This window comes from Natator depressus, chromosome 12 (genome assembly GCF_965152275.1).
Source record: "Natator depressus isolate rNatDep1 chromosome 12, rNatDep2.hap1, whole genome shotgun sequence".
NCBI lineage: Eukaryota > Metazoa > Chordata > Testudines > Cheloniidae > Natator > Natator depressus.
In genome coordinates, this window is record NC_134245.1 from 15,737,885 (window position 1) to 15,755,889 (window position 18,005).

Consider the following 18,005-nt stretch of genomic DNA (forward strand, 5'->3'; position numbering starts at 1 on the left):
AAAAGCTGAACCATGGTTGAGGGAGTCAGACTGTCTATGCTACATGTAAGAGGAGTCTTTGTCTGGGTTTGTCCTGATAAATGCTCCCCAGTTACATGGGCTTTTTGAGTGGGAGTTATCACTTTTTGTTTGGGTTGCTGTCTAACAACCTTGTAATTTCAATCAACAAGATGAGGTCCTTCAACAAGCATGTTTTCTAAAAAGGTAGCCCCAAAATGTCTCTCACAAGTCAGCAATTATGTTATGGGATCGAAGTTCCAGAATGTCATGCAGTACAAGAGGCTGTTACTAAGAAAGGGCACTGAAGAACAGAGCTGTTCTGAAAGAAGTTTCTCTGACTTCTGATTAGATAGATAGATAAATAGATAGATTAGATGAAAGGGAGACCTAGGGAATTCCTTGCAGAATCTACACCCTACCCTAGGTCATTATCATACTAAAGATACCAAAATCCAAAAAAACACTCAGGTAAGCTATTGAAGTGGGTGGTGTTGGAGCATCATCTGCATTTGGTGAAAGTAGTAAAATGTATCAAAGCTCATATAAATAATAGGTTCAGTTACCTTCCAGCTTGAAATCTAGTTTTCCTTTCTTGATCCTGGCTTTTCAGGTTAAATGTACCAAATGAAAACCAGGGTTATTTCTATAGGCAACTCTTGTCAAAAGTTCATCAATAGAGCAGCCCATTTATGAAAGAAAATAATGAGCACATCACAGTGACAACAGCATAAGTAATAATTAGGGTTAAACTAGTCCACAGAATAGCTGTTATGACTATTAGAGAGGAGCTGGAGAATACCCATTATCACTGTCTTGTGCTGTACTTAGCTCAACAGAGACCTGTTAGAGTTACCAAATATTAACTGTCTAAAAGCTCAGAAAAAGGCCAGTTATTTCAGCCTTATTATAACCACCTTCTTCATTAGTATAACTGTGCAGCATACAGTACCCTATTCTTAGGCTATTCTTAGACTGGAAAAAAAAAAGTTGTAAAATTCTAAAGAGACTGATGCATATAAACTGATCGCCCATATTTCCCAGCAAAAACAAACAAACAAACAAACAAACAAAAAAGCAAAAAAGAAAGAAAGAAGCATTGTGCTACGAGAACGAAAGCATGTGTTCTACAATTATTTTAGCAGCAAATCATTCAGAAATAACTAGAGGCATCATACTAGTAGATTATTGACAAGATTTAAATGACCCTTTTGCTAATATCAAAATTGTTTTTCCCTGCTTTGCTTTACTGAATTCACTTTACGGAAACTCAGTGTAGCCTTTGATTTATAAAAACCACTTTATTCTTCACGCCAGACCTGTGTAATTCTAAGCTATAAACAGGAAAGCAGTAAAAGGTTGAATATGTAAATATTTTAGGGAACACTGCTGTTTGGTGGAGTTTTGCAGTGTCTTCTAGGTACTATGGAGTAAGAGCTGATTTGGGAAGTGTGTCATTTGATTCTGATAATCCATTGATCAGCATAGCAGGTTTTACTGAGCACAACCATGACCAACAGTATCATCAAATACCCACCTATCTTTGCAATACCAACTTTATTCAACATTTCTTCAGGCAAATTCAAATGTAGTGTTACACAAATAAGCATGGAAAAGTTAGTATTCACACTTTAGGTATAAAACTTTTTGACAATTCTGTTCTACATTTAGTATTTTTACATTATAACTGTTTTAATTAGACCCCATGTTTGTGACAGAATCTCATATGCCCATTTTCCCGGCAAGATTGTTGGCTTTCAGGAGCTGGAACGCTCAGCTGCATTAAAGAAGGGCCTGCTGAGTCCAGCCTAGGAGCACATGTCCCACTTCCAGGTCCTTGGTGCACCCCTTTGTCACTTGCAATATAGGTTCTGACTAGATACAGCCAGTCACTCCGAATCATTTCTTTGTTTGAGGCATTTTGTGTTGGCAGTCTTGGGGATGTGTAGTATTTTGCTAGCTCTCTCTGCTTTGCTTTATATATTTTTCACTGGTCTGCAAATTCTCTACATTTTGGTACAATAGAAGCCCCAAATGGGCAGCAGTAGGCGTTGTTTGGAGTGGGAAGAGAGATACTGCCGTGATGTTGTCTGGTCTTTTAACTGGTGGCTGGGTGATCCTTAAGTAAACCCATATATACGCTCAGACAACACACAGCCATTCTGCGTTTTCAAAAATGATCATTGAAATGGCCTGATCATTAGAAAGACTGGTTACTAAAACTGAATGGGATTATAGGGATTGTTCCTCTTTTAGTTTGCCCTCCATGTGTCTATATAGCATTAAAATTAGAAGGATACTGATTGTGGGGCTAAGCATTCTACAATACGTTATACCACCGAATGCCACACAGGAAGAAATGTTAATTTAGAAATAAGCCTGAAATACTCTACCCACATCTCAGCATGGTTAACATCAGTATGCCTCTAGGTAATCCAACAAACGTGAAATCTGAAGTATAATAGGCCCTGCAAAAATCTTACATTAAATCATATAAGGAGGGGAAGGGTGTGAAAACATGGACATTTTTACAGAAAGAAATGTACCTGGCCAGTACTTTCCTATGTCTTCCTTTACTCTTATTGATGACTTTTGTGTTTAAATAAAGGCTTTCCCCCTCACAGCCTGGTCACCTGCTAGAGTCCAATAGCCCCACTGACTGTCTCCTGCTTGCCCTCAGGAGATTGTGGCCTTAGGTGATCCCAGAGAAGCAACTGAGTCTCAGGGAAAACAGCCTCACATAAGGAACCATCATGGTGGCTCCAAATGCTCAGAGTGCCACAAGCAGCTGTGGACTGAATAGAGTCTGTAAGAATAATCTGATATTTCTTTCTATCATACGCCAGGAGCAATAAATAGTAACAAGGAAGAGAAGTACTCTGGGGATTTCGTCACCTCTTTACTTATTTTATTTGCACAGACACTTGTGATTCTTAACAGAAAAAAGCGAGTAAAGTTCCCCTTCCCCAAAATGCTTCTTATATTTTAAAACATCAAAATGTGAATTATACAAGGGCTAGACAGCACAGTGGGTAAGTACGCTGGCCTTTCATGTCTTATTATGTTGTTAATTAGCTAGTGTTTGTAAAGCACTTTGAAGATGAAAAGCACTATGTAAGTTCTAAGTATTATCATCTCTGGAGACCTGGGTTCAGCTAAGAGGTGCCTAATTACACATAATAAATAAGGTTTAATGAATCATGGAATCATATGCTTTCCATGGTACATGCAAGTTTCTCACATTGTTCTAGGCAGTGTGGTTCATCAAAGTAATTCTCTATGTATACGGAGCCATTAAGGACAATTACAAAAAAGAATTAATATTCTCTACACATATTATTTGGGACTGAATCTTTCCCATTCACACACCATGCCTGGGCTTGGAACAGGGTAACTATGTATATTAGTATTTGTATCCCAGTAATGCCTAGAAGCCCTACTCAGGATTGTGGGCCTCCTTGTGTTATACTTTGTACCATTGTATAAGAAGACCAGTTCCTGTTCCTGAAGCTCTTATGTGCTAATTTAAGATAAGACACTGCGATTGGGTGTAACATGCAAAAGGAGGGGAGGAACAGTGATAGGGAAATGTAGTTACATGGATTTTGCAGAGTTTGACGTTTCTAAGCTATGCTTTTTTGTGGAGAAGGCAAAGGAATTTTCCCCACTCATCCCTTGGGCTGCTCCTCAGCGATCACTGCAACCCTGAGGTTGCAGTAGCTCCTGTTACCAATGCACCTCCTGCCCTCATGGAGGGCTTTGGCTGGCCAACCTTATGAATTCAGCAGTCCTGCTTTGGCTTACTCCAAATCACAGTGTGCACAGGCACAGCCACTGTGGACCATTCCCCACCCTTCATAGAATCCCCAACTTTTCTCCCCAGAGCAGAATGCTTTCAACAGCATCTGGGGCTTTCCAGGGGAAAGAAGGAGAGGGCAGGATTTGTCCTAGTGCACTACCAATATTAGACTGGGTGAAGTGATTGTGTTCATTAGTGCAATCTCAGTAGATTGCAACAGCCAATTAATAACAACTAGCCAGAGTGAAATGTCTCTAACTAACTGGAAGGTATTTATCCTGCAGTGCAAGTCATTTGATTTGCTTAATGTCTGCTGAAAATATGCACAGACAACCTCACAGGAGAAAAAAGTATTTTGGAATGCTCTAGACAATTGAAACCAGTGAGCCCACTGCACGCTGTCTGGATAAAGCACCCGTAACCACAGCCAAAAGCAGAACAAGGATTTCTGACTTTTATTCAGGACATGTGTTCAAAGCATGGGTTCAGAATGGGCTGTAGGTTTGGTGTATCTTGCCCTTTTCCCTTCCCTAATTTAGTTTTAGGCAAATCACCAGAGTCATATTTATTGCTCTCTAACCCATTTCCTTATATCGTTTGCTATTGAGTATTTTTGGGGCAACTTTAAATTATCTGTACTTGGAGCAAAATATTTCTCTCCCTCTCAAACAATACACCTGTCCCCAGTCTACTTGCATAACTTCAGCTCTAAGAAACTGGTCTTATTTTACATTTAGTTAGTTGGTGCATCTCCTTCAAAAACAAACAGAAAATACTCCAGCTCGCATTTTGTTGCGTACTTTCCAGACGCTCTAATAAATACTAACATCAGATGTAATGCCTGCTGTAGCTCCAGGCTGTGGTTAAACATTTTAACAGTGTAGCAAACTCATCAACAAGCCTTTTTTTTTTTTCAATTAAAAGATTTTTATCCCACTGGCTCGTGACTTGGGGATTTTTACAGGCAGGGTCAAGAATTTGTCATATATTTTGAAACTCGAATTTGAAACCAAATGATTATTTTTAAAAGCCAGTGTCTTATACATTTTGTTATAGACTATGCATAAACCCACTTTGTTAAAGTGCACAACCGGACTATGGTTTATGTCTCAGCTATCGCTGTTTAAGTAAAAGATTCGGTAGCAGAGTCATCCTTTCGTTACTCCAGTTTTACGTTGGGGTAACTGTACCGATTTTTATGGAATAATACAGCAGTGAATGAGAACTCTCCGAATTTTTGTTACTCCATAAGCTTTTTCCAAGAGATATTAAATGTATTAATATTATTATTTCATCTGGCATTTTAAGTTTATCTCTTTTCCTCTTGAGTTTTCAAGATAGTTTTTGGCTGACATATCCTATTAACAATATAATTATCCTAAGGAGCTAGTCATTTTAAATATTATCAAAACTATTATTCAGGCAGATATATATGTTATCATTCCAGCAGCCACAGTGAGCTGCCTATTACGGAGGCATCAGGCTGTAATAGCACCAAATAGCATTGTGAAACTGTGATTTTTCTGGCATAGCCCATTACTGCCAAAACTGATCAACTGTGTGCATGGCTGATAGTGTCCTATGAGGAATAAATCAGAGGGTTCTGAATATTTTAAATATAAATAGGAAAATATTTGCATGAGTTTAGATCATAATAAGTAACTCTGATGAGTTGGCTGTTGAACTCAGGTGACCTGATTAACAAGTTTAGAAATGAAATTATGGGATGAAACCTACCCACCCATTTTCCTTGTTATTGGGCAGCCCACCTAAATCTCTCTCATGTTTGACTGTCCAGCCCTGATTCAGCAAAGCATTTAAGTGTATGTTGAAAGGGAATGGAATTTACGCATATCCTTAAAGCCAAGCACGTGCTTAAGTGTTTTGTTGAATTGGGGCCTTATTTTCTTCTGTTATTGTCTGGGTCAGATCCCAGTGTAAACTTTCATAAGCGCATTGACATCAGTTGCTGATTTCAGCACCTGTGATAATTTACACCACCCCGCCCCCCCCCCCCTTGTTTCTTTCTCTGACTATCCTGTTAATTCAGGGTCGGAGATGTATGAAATCTAAACATGCACTTCTCTAGGCCCAAATTCTTCCCACATTGGTGTGGTGCAGAAGAAGAGCAAAAATCACAGACAAGATACACAGAGGATCAAAGGGTCGGCAGGTAGACTGTGGGGAAAGGTGCCATAGCATCAGTGCCTCTATCCCCAAGTTCCCTACCTCACGGGGTATGATATGAATTAATTGATACGTGTTTATAAAGTACCGTAAGAGGACAGCTTGCCCTTTTAAGAGCTAGAGGCCTGGGGCCAGCCAACCCTGGTTAGTTACGAAGGAGGCACACCTGCGCAGGGATCAGCTGATTCTCTATAAAGACTGGCTGGAAGCTGTAGAGAGAAGGGATTCTCCAGAAGACCAGAGTAGAATACAAAGGCATCTGGGAGCACAGAGGTTCCAGCAGAGACACCTGGAACTTGGGGAGTTCGACCCAGGAAGGAAAGGCCTGGGAGATACCTGAGAAGGAGGTAAATAGATGGACTGGAGGGACTTGGTGGGGGGTGGGACTTGAGAACTTTAGTGTGAATGTGTGTTAATTTAATAAACGAGAACCAGAGAAGTGAATGGACAAAGGAGGTCTTTGAAGAAGCCCCTGGCAGGGGAGAACTGAAGCAGGCACTGGCCCGAGGGGCCACACAGGATCAGGCCACCTGATGACAAGTACTTTGAAACCCTAGTTAATTAGTTATCTGTTACTATTACTTATTATTATTGTAATAGTGCAAATGTTGGGCATCTGTAGTCAGGAGCAGAAGTAGATGACTAAGGGTTAGATGAATAGATATTAAGGTCAGTTAGAAGGAGTGTTATGATGTCTGACATCCCGGCAGCCCCGCCCGTAGCATTTCACCCCATGATTCTTGCATCAATAAGTCCAGTAGTTTGTGGTAGAACTAGAATATATTTAGTTCTAATTCAGGAAAGCATCCCCATTCGGAACATCACTTTAGCATTTGCTTAACTTTAAACTCATGTGTTCATCTCATCAAACTCAATGAGACTTAAGCACATGCCTAAAATTAAGCATGTGTTTAAGTGTTGGCCTGGAATTGGGACCTTACTGATAAAGTAAAAGTGTGTACATACACTTTTATTCCACTAAGTTTTCCTCAAGAAATATGAATTTAAAATGTTTATATGAATAATCATCAAGAAGTTAGACAGATTACTACTAAGTACTATTTACACAAACATTATAGGCCTGGTCTAGCACCACGGAAAACAATGGGACTTTTGTAGGCGCGGAATCAATCCCTATATGCATCCAGCATGATAGTTTAACTTGACTATTTCTATTTAATAATTATTGCTTAAAAAGAGGCATTGTCAAGGTTTTTAGGCTTAAAAATGAGAAAATCTGTGAAGCTGAGTATTACTGTAATCAGAAATGTCATCATGCCATCAGCTAAGTAACTATTAATTGTTCACTCCATGTCCGGCATCATAAACTTGTATGTATGGCTCTGAAAGCAAGGCGTGTGCATCACCAGGAATTGTAGCTGTAGCTGTACCAGTTTGAGAGGTGACTTGGAAATACCTAAGACAGACAGACAAAGGATTTTCTTGCTTGGCAGTCTCCCTTCAAAAAGGATTTACATTTTTTCATCTCACTTCCTCATGAACACAGACAAGGAAGCAAACAAACATTATCATCCCTTTCAACAACAGAAGTGCAGTAGCAAGCTAGAAAATCACAATTTATATAATGACAGGTTTTAGAGTAGCAGCCGTGTTAGTCTGTATCCGCAAAAAGAAAAGGAGGACTTGTGGCACCTTAGAGACTAACAAATTTAGTTTGTTAAACTCCAGTTTGGCCAATGTACATGGCAGAGGGGCGTTGCTGGCACATGATGGCATATATCCCATTGGTAGATGTGCAGGTGAACGAGCCTCTGATAGTGTGGCTCATGCGATTAGGCCCTTTGATGGTGTCCCCTGAATAGGTATGTGAACACAGCTGGCAACGGGCTTTGTTGCAAGGATAGGTACCTGGGTTAGTGGTTCTGTTGTGTGGTGTGGTGTGTGGTTGCTGGTGAGTATTTGCTTCAGGTTGGGGGACTGTCTGTAAGCAAGGACTGGCCTGTCTCCCAAGATCTGTGAGAGTGATGGGTCGTCCTTCAGGATAGGTTGTAGATCCTTGATGATGCATTGGAGAGGTTTTAGTTGGGGGCTGAAGGTGATGGCTAGTGGCGTTCTGTTATTTTTTTTGTTGGGCCAGTCCTGTGGTAGGTAACTTCTGGGTACTCTTCTGGGGACACCATCATAGGGCCTAATCACATCAGCCACACTATCAGAGGCTCGTTCACCTGCACATCTACCAATGTGATATATGCCATCATGTGTTAGCAGTGCCCCTCTGCCAAGTACATTGGCCAAACTGGACAGTCTCTACGTAAAAGAATAAATGGACACAAATCAGACGTCAAGAATTATAACATTCAAAAACCAGTTGGAGGACACTTCAATCTTTTTGGTCACTCGATTACAGACCTAAAAGTGGCAATTCTTCAACAAAAAAAACTTCAAAAACAGACTCCAACGAGAGACTGCTGAATTGGAATTAATTTGCAAACTGGATACAATTAACTTAGGCTTGAATAAAGACTGGGAGTGGATGTGTCATTTACAAAGTAAAACTATTTCCCCATGTTTCTTTCCCCCCCACCTGTTCCTCACAAGTTCTTGTCAACTGCTGGAAATGGCCCACCTTATTATCACTACAAAAGGTTTCTCTCCCCCTCCCCCCCGCTCTCCTGCTGGTAATAGCTCACCTTACCTGATCACTCTTGTTACAGTGTGTATGGTAACACCCATTGTTTCATGTTCTCTGTGTATATAAATCTCCTACTGTATTTTCCACTGCATGCATTCGATGAAGTGAGCTGTAGCTCACGAAAGCTTATGCTCAAATAAATTTGTTAGTCTCTAAGGTGCCACAAGTACTTCTTTTCATTTTACAATTTGTATAGACAATGAAAGACAAATGTGATAGGGAAACATGCTTATGGGCCCAATCCTACAGAATACTGAGCATCTCTTAAGAGGCACTGTGTGACCTTAACTCCATTGCTATCAAGAGACACACTCGGTACCTCACAAGATTGACCCTGTGGCGTCATGATGAGCAAATAGTGCTTAATCTAGCACCACTGAAGTCAGTGGGACCTTCACCATTGACATAAGAATGGCCATACTGGGTCAGACCAAAGGTCCATCTGGCCCAGTGGCCAATGTCAGTTGTTTCAGAGGGAATGAACAGAACAGGTCATCAAGTGATCCATCCCCTGACATCCATGGACAAAGAATCAAACCTATAGTAAGTCAAAAGCAGCAAGTGACAAATGACTCAGAGGGGCTTCTGTACACGTTTGAACTACCGTAGGTATCATTCTTCTATCATCGAAAATACGGTGCTGTGTACAGAAATCTGTCACCGTTATCTGTTCAGAAACCCAAAATCATTCATAATCCTGTGCAATTTTGAGGGGAATTCAAAATACTAAAAATGGTCTTAATAATGAAAACAAAACCACATCAGATGCAGCCTAGTTGGATGCCACTTTCCTTTGTGTAAATACATTTTGTAAGATGAAATAATAGTCTCCAATGTGGACATCCCCATAATATTTAGGTACCAAGCTTATATTTTCCAATGGTCAGAATTTCAAAAGTGTGAAACACAGATAACTGGTTCATCTAGGTGCCTAAATGGAAGCTGGGCTCTGCCCATAATTGTCTAAGATATTTGTGCTAATTTGGTTACATCCTAAAGAAAAACTGCTATGTATTGCAGACATCTGCATGCACTCAAAGCTTTGTCTGATGAAATGTCTCACTGTTGGAGCTTATGATGAAAACCATAAAAATTCTTTTGCTCAGACACTTTGGAAGGAAATAAAATTAAAAGTTCAAAATTAACTGTTGTGAAACAAGTCTTCAAATCAAAAAAAGAAACCATCAGTAAATCAATTCTGTTTTCATTTCTTATATTACAAGAAAGGCCACTTAGTAGCACTTATCCCAGACAAAACTTTGCTGGGCTTCAAATAATGCTGAACACCTAGCCTTCTAATATGTATTGTTAGAAATCATAACAATATTGTTATAGTTATTTATGTAGTGGTGGCATTGTTATTTATGTAGTGGGGGTGGTTTTATTATGCAAAATTGTTCACATTTAGGCCCTGATCCAAAGCCTTCTGAAGTTAGAGGAAAGACTTCCATTGACTTCAGTTGGCTTTTGATCAGAGGTTTAATCATTTAGGTCCCCAGTCCAACAAAGAACTCAAGCAGGTGCTAAACTTTAAATATGTGAGTAGTTTCATTGATGTCAATTTGACTATTCACATGCTTAGGTTCTTTGTTCAAGCAGGGCCTAGTGCTTGCTAGATCTGACCAGATAGGACCTGGAAGACAAGAAGAAAGAGAGATAATTGTAATATTAAATTTACTAATGTAAGAAAGACACTGCAATTGTTGTCAGTTTCTTTGTATGGTAGTAAGGCTGTTGTATGCATTTCAGTATATATAGAAGGATTAGCTACAAGGAAATATTCTGCTCACTGTCTTATACTGAAAACAATGTATATAAACTAGGTAGCAATTTGCTGTCTTCACTGTCTTAAAACCTATGATCTGTGTCCAGAATGGCAATTCATGTGGCCCTGTGGACTTATATCATACATCTTGCCCACTTGTGGGAAGTAATGGAAACAACTTAGCCGGGCGAGAGATGCCCTGAGAGCAGGTGATTAAATTAGCTTTAAAAAAAAATCAAAATACATTTTTAAAAGGTTGCATTTTTTAAAAAAAGACCATGTTAAAACAATAGCTCAAGAGTGCATTGAAGTTGCTACAACAGCAGTATTCCGAATATAGGTCATATCTGTTTGATTTTGCTATTCAGATAGTTTGATTAGGTTTGGTAAATGAAAACCTTGTCTTATTATGAATCATTTTACCTCCTAGATTTGCATATATGTATGATATCTGTTATACTAATTATATCTATTTTCACAGATATAGGCAGACATACCCCAGAGTTGTGGCACCCATTAACAGATCAAGCAAGTGTGTGCAGCTGTGTTTTGATCAGTGAAAAGGTTTCCTGGCATCCAAGAACTGAAATCACCTTTTGGGGTATGACAACTTCATCCAGGCATCAAGCAAGTGAAAATCAAGGGTCTCGGTAAGGAAGGAATAAGAGAAAATACCATAGAGAATTAAAAGTAAAATAACCCTTAATAGTTCCAACTGTGCAAACTCAATCACATTTATGCCTTCTATTGGCACGTAGCCGTCCATCATTACATTTGCTAGCTCATAAAGCTGGTTCCTATTCCTTCCTCCTGCCCCCTTTTGCCCCTGTTTTTGCAACAGGCTTCCCCAGACACCAGAGTTGTGGGCTCAACTTCATCACCCATTTGAGCACAGGCACATGCCAAGAGGATACATATACCCATTTGCCTCCTGCTCTGAAACAGTGCTTCATCCACTGGGAAAGGAAGGAGCTACTGAGCTTGATGCCCTTTGTGGGCATGTTCCATGCGTTTTAATCATTGCACAGTGCTTAAATACTGTCGGGATAGGCACTTTGGAGGTATCTAAGATGACAGAAAGACAGGTATGATTCAGAGGAAAATTAACTTGACAGAGTGGGGTCAAAAGGTTTTAACCAGCTCCTTCGTTCTGACTCCCTCAGGTTCATCCCCTCAGTCCTCCATCATTGTAACTGCATGCTTGACACAAACAGATACGGGCGCGGCACCATTTTTCAAGTTGAGCAGTGCAAATAGCCTCCACTAAGACTGTATTGCAATCTATGGTTAACCTAATCTCAGGAAGTGAGCAATACAGAACACAGTCTTCACCCTCAGAGACTTCCATGGCCAAAATTGTTTATGGTGGCCACAATTCATTTTCTAAATTTGCAAACCGCAACGTCCAACTATTTTCATTCCCCAAAGGCCAGTTTTTAGCACCCACTAGATTAGTTGGAGATCTGACTTCCAAATTTGCATGGATAAATACTATTTGTACATGCAAATCCAACTTTGCAGGTTAAGCAAAAATTTAAGCCTCTAATATTGTGTGCCTAAAAATGTGGACTTTCAGTTTGGGGGCTGCAAATTTGAGGCTGCTTTTGAAAGTCTGCAATGCTCCCAGCCTCCAAAGACTTGACATTCAAACTTCCTAGAGTCATATCCAAACTTGGGGATACCCAAGAAGTTATTCACTGGGCTTCCAGCTGCTCTCCTACCCTAGGATGCATTAAGGATGGAGATTTACCAAAATATTTGGAAGAGATCGATATGGGCTCTATCCACAGCACTTATTTGCTCTGTTGAGCTCCTCCTTTTGCAAAATCCTGCTTGCCTGGCGATGGAAAATCCCTGGTTCAGTCTTACTAGAGTCACGTGACCAGCAGAAACATAAGCCAACCAGAGAAGTTTACATCTTTCAAGTTCTTTTCATGCTGCCCTCCTCAGATTCCTTGAACAGCAGCTTTCTTGTTCATAGATACTGCAGGTACATTGAGTCTGATTCTCATTTCCACAAATGTCCCTTTATGCCATTCAGCAGTGTGAAAGGATCTAAAAGTGGGTATAACTGTGCTTTAAATGCACTATAAGGCCCCTTTACCTGCTAGAGCCTTAATGTAAATGGGAATCAGGCCCTCTCTCTTTTCCCTTCCATTTTCTTATTTTGTTTCTTTGCTTACCAGCCCTTCAGATTGAATTTATATAGATTTAGGGGGGTGATCCAAGGGGATTCTCCCTCTCTGAATCCTGAATCATTCAAGGTGGCTGCACCATTACACTATACACAGGTCCAGTTTTTCACATTTATCTTAGGTTAGCACATTCCTTTATTTAACTGTCTCTGATCTGACTACATCTGATCATTCCTTCATTACATTTTCACTTAATCTTTTACCCCCGACAAAGACTATGCATCCCATCACATATTACCCAAGGGACCATCTCTACTTCCCCCAAGCACCCCTCTGCTCTTTTCTCCCATTTAGATTCTTTACTCCACTCTGCGTAATTTGCCTGATTTTGCGGAGGGAGATCTCTTTGAAATTGCTGTTTTACGTTAAACATCGATTCCTCGGCTTCTGTCTGGTTTCAGGACAAAACACCTCACTATAGGTTTCCCTGGTATAATCAGCAAATAAGAAGGCCAGAGAGGGCCTGAGCACTGGGTTCAGAGTACATTCCTGTATTTGAAAGCAGCTTCACAGCATCTGCAAGAGGATTCTTGGCACTTGCCTGGTTAAACTGCAAGTGCAATATTGTCTCTCCAGGCATACTGGCAACTCCTGTGGTAGTATTTCACTTGTTCTCAGTCTTTCTGACTCAGGGACATTAATTCCCCCCAAGCTCCTTTGGTAGATGTAAGAAGTTCTCTCTTTTTTTAAAATATGATTGTTCCTGGATATTTCTTTTAACCTTTCACTGCGACTCCTGTGATAGTTTCTCCCTTCAGATGATGATCTCTAGCATGCAGTAGCACAACTTCCAATCACCTGCTCATTGTGAAGCTCATATGTATGTGCTGCCAATTAATTTATGCCCACTCCCAGGAGACTCTGCCTCTCACTCTACTCACTGCATAGGAGGCCATTCTTTCAGCACTTCTGTTGTCAGTGGCCACACGAAGGAAGCCATTGCTCAATCCAGAAACTCTTTGTTTTACCAAAAAAGGGTTGAGAAACATTAGGCAAGAGTCTGCTGTATCAATTCATCAGATGTGGTGGAAAGAAAATGTCTTGAAGAAAAGCATTTTGGAGGAGGATGCAAACAAAGCAGTGTCCCTGGAGCAGCCCAGCTGAAATCCACTGAAGTAGTCATTTTCTCCATTTCTAGTTTCTCTCTCACACGCAAAAATTGTCTGAGGAGATGCAAATATTTAAAAACAAAAAGACCTCCCAGGCTGACTTGAAACATGTTCAAACTACACATCTCCTCCCTGCTCCCTACAACCCAGGAAATATTTCTTTGGCCCCACAAAACATTTCACAGTGAACCCAGAAAACCTCCGGTTGACCTTGGAAATAAGATTCCTCCTTTTCAAAGCAAATGTTTTGGCCATGCTACTGGCGACATTGCACTTTTCCACCAGAATCATATAAAACCTGCCTTTTTTGGCAAACGTGCTAAATTGTGCTATTGTGAACTAGCTGGTTTCCTGGTTAACTGCACATAGACTCTCTGAATTCTTTACTCAGTTTTTACACCATGGTATAATGCTGGTGGCAGAGCTACAATGTTCAACAACCTTCTGGGCTAGATCCTCAGCTGGTATAAATCAGCATAGCTCTCAGGACGTCAATGGAGCTACATAGACTTACGCCAGCTGAGAATCTGGCTCTTATATCTATAGCAGTGGTTTTCAATCTGTGGTCCGCAGACCCCTGGGATTCCACAGACCATGTCTAAGGTTTCCAAAAGGGTCTGCACCTCTATTCAAAATTTTTTAGGGGTCTGCAAATGAAGAAACATTGAAAATCACTGATCTGTAGAGATCACGAGAGGTGTTCTCTTCTATTTGTACAGGCTGCTTTAACAGCATTTAATACTACAGAACCTTTTTAGCTTACCTTGAATCCTCCACTGGGATTGCACATGTCTGGATTTGATTATCTTTGATACAGACTGTCAATTTGTTTTCCTCTGATGTTTTCCTCCTCTGCTAGCTGTGTTAACTCTACTGTCCCGCAAGACAAGATCTCACACCCCTCTGGGATGTTCTGATAATATAGTTTTGAAATTTCCTTGGAAGTCATCTTCTTACTGCATGTCTGCTCATATTCAGGTAAAGATTCCCTGAGACTGATTTCAGTTCTTTGTTGTAAAGCATGACCATATGCTCACTGTATGGAATTTAAGGACAAGTAGAGCCTGAAATCTGTCCTCTGATATCTATTTGATGTCTGTTAACTGATGCTAAACATCCTGATGTTCACTATGATTGCAATCTCCATTTTAACATTCATGCATTGTTTACAGTACCACCAGAATGGCTTTTAAATTTTTATTTTTTTTTACTCTTTAGCATAGTTAGAAAATGGTTTTTGTTCTGTTTTTGTGGTAAAACCAAAGAAATAGAGATGGACAATTTGATTCAGATGTACCATAAGAACTGAACCAAACTTTGTCTAAAATTCCAACCAAACCCCAAACAAACATTTTTTGGCATTAAATAAAATGGGGGATAAACTTATTTCAAACCTTGTGCTTTCAGCTTTAGCCAAAGCAGTCGTGCTGTGTGCTATGAGAGAGGCTATTCTACAGAGATTTCCAATCCAGGCTCCAATCCTGGAGTCTGACCTACATGAATGTGGACCGCACCCACCCCAAATCCTGTTGAAATAAGTGGGACTTTTTATGTGCACAAGGGTCTGCCTTTATCAATTATATTGCAGGATGGGAGCTCAGTTGTGCAGATTTAAGAGTTTGTGTGGTTCAGACAATTATAAGTATCTGAAAAGTGGGGTGTTTATTCAAACCAGGATGAACCTCAGAACTTTCTTAGTTTTTCTTGTTACCACCAAAAAGGAAAACACCTATTTTGTTTTTCTGTTCCTGCACTTGAATTCAAACAAAGGAGGGATTTATAAATAATCACTGTTTTCAGATGGTACACAATTCTGTAAGGATCATCCCCAGATCTGATGAACACACAATGCTCATCGAGTGAACTTGCACTTGCTTTCATGTAATATTAAAAGGACTATCAAATATGTTTGGTACAAAATACCTGGACTATATTGCTTCTGGCAGGATTCTCAGGTTAATAGGTTCTGGTTCACTGTAACAGTTCCACGGTTTGAGCCATTTGCGTGTGCCGGTACCGCATCTTTTGACACTGGAAGGCACGTACAACTCTCACACAAAACCTTTTCAAAGTCAAACTATAAAAAGGGGAAATGAAATGAGGCCTTTTTTCCCTATTGTTTTTATTTTCTATGGAAACGTGTTTTAAAAGGCCTATGAAACATAAAATTGCTTTTGTTGTAGCAGCTACATTCATTTCACTTTTGATCTGAAATACATTTGAAGCAAATTTCCAGATCTGAAAGGCTAATCTAATAACCCCGTATGCACTAAGCCCAGAACTGAATGCCCAGCCGGGCACTGAGCAGATGCACAGGGATGGAATCCATCTTGTGGTGCCGGGAGTACGCTCTGTGGGCCCTTCCCAAACCATGCCTCCCAGCCCAACAGGGTAAGGATGAGAAATTCCCATAGCAGCCCACTCTTTCCCCACCTCCACCCAGCAATGCCTCTTACTCTCTTGCCACCTGCGTGCTGTCTTGCAGAGCTGCATCCCATTCTGTGCAGAGATTGCGTGCTCCCTCTGAGCCTTCCATCCTGCCTCCCTGTTTGCAGTGTAATGAAACCAGTATGGCACCCAACACATAGTCCAGGTAATGTGGAGGCAGGGAGGGGGAACCTGTCACTCCCTCTCCCCAACAACCTTCTCTCTCACTCACACACACACACACACACACACACACACACACCCTCCCCTGCAGGCAGATAGGGTTGTCAGTTTTGGTTGGATGTATTCCTGGAAATTTCATCACATGACATAATCTTTAATTAAAGATTAATCTTTAATTTCTGGAGACTCCAGGCCAATCCTGGAGGGTTGGCAACCCTAACTGCAGATCCTTCCAGCCTCTCGTGCTGCTCCTCTGGCACAGCACATATCCCGAATACTCATTCACTTTGGGACACAGGCAGAGATTCCGTTTTTTCCTGAGAAATTGGAAACGGAAAAGATGAAGACTTTTATCACTGGATTTTAGTGGAGCCCTTTCCTGCACTCAGGGTGATTCACACACAAGCGACTCATGCACATAAAAAAAAATGCACTTGATTGTGTGTGTGGCCTTTTGAAAAAATGTTTCTCTTTCAATTTTTCTGTGCCTCAGTTACCCAATCTGTAAAATGGGGATAATAATACTTGCCTACCTTTGTATAATGTATGTTGAGGTCTTTGGATGAATGGCACAATAAAGTACTATTATTTCTTAGGTGCGTCATGTAATGTGGTCAACTTTTGTGTATTATTAAATGCCAAAGGTAACAGGCAGGGCTCAGCTAAACAATACGCTCACACAAGATACAGGTTATTGTTGTGCTTGAGTCTACTGCATTTAGCACACTCTCAAAAAAAAATCTTTGGAAAAGTTTCTTTTTGAGCATTTTATGTTGGAGCCTTAGAGCTGATTCTGCCTCTAAATTATAAATCCTTATGTATGTACCATAAAGATGTCCACCTAATGCACAGAAAAACATATTAATTGATCACGGCAATATATTCTTATCCACTGAATTAGAGCATTCCACACATTGTTTCTTTTTTTGTTTGTTTTTTGGCTTGTAAATCTTCATTGTAGGATACGAATGAAAATGACCCAAATATGTATTATTTATGAATAGGCGTCTCAGATATTATGCTTTAGATTGATTGTGTTAGACAGAGTATAATAGAAGCACAATAAGTCAATGAAAAATAAAATGCCGCAAAAATGTTTCATGCTAAAAATGTAGTTCCAGTGACACCTCTTATATAAAGGACATTGCCAATATGTTGACATTTATATTTATCATGGCTGTGTGCATGAGTTACAATTGTTTGAGGTGCTGAATATCAGGAATATCCATGCACATACACACCCCTTTTGAATGATTGTAAGACGTAGATTGCTCCATCGCCCCTTATACGGCAAGCTTTTCCTCCCTTTTTTATTTTTCTCCTCTAGCTTCAGGGAGGCAAAGGAAGCAGTAGATCAATAGGATGTCTTGACTGAAGTTGCCTGCAGCAGTTCCATTTCTCAGACTGGACACTGATGCTAACTATCAATAGCAATAAGAGGCTGTCTCAGACAGAATTAAGGCTCTTTCTTCTGCATGGCTGTCTGGTGGTTACTGATAAACATCTTGTGCACAGGATTGCAACAAATAAACCATTTCAAGTGTGCAAACTAGCCACTGTCATTCTTTCTATTGATACTTGCTTTTGAGGTGGGGGAGGGGGGAGAGTGTTATAGTATTTTCATATGGATAATTGATGCAGGTTAGAGGGGTGTAAGGCCGAATGGTTGTATAAAGGCATAATGTTATAA

At 40.2% G+C, this 18,005-nt stretch overlaps 1 long non-coding RNA gene across 1 annotated transcript in view; it reads right to left on the minus strand.

Annotated features, from left to right (window-relative positions):
- The window catches only part of LOC141996529 (uncharacterized), a 54,028-nt gene that overhangs the window by 21,466 nt on the left and 14,557 nt on the right, over positions 1–18,005 (minus strand). The window lies entirely within an intron of this gene.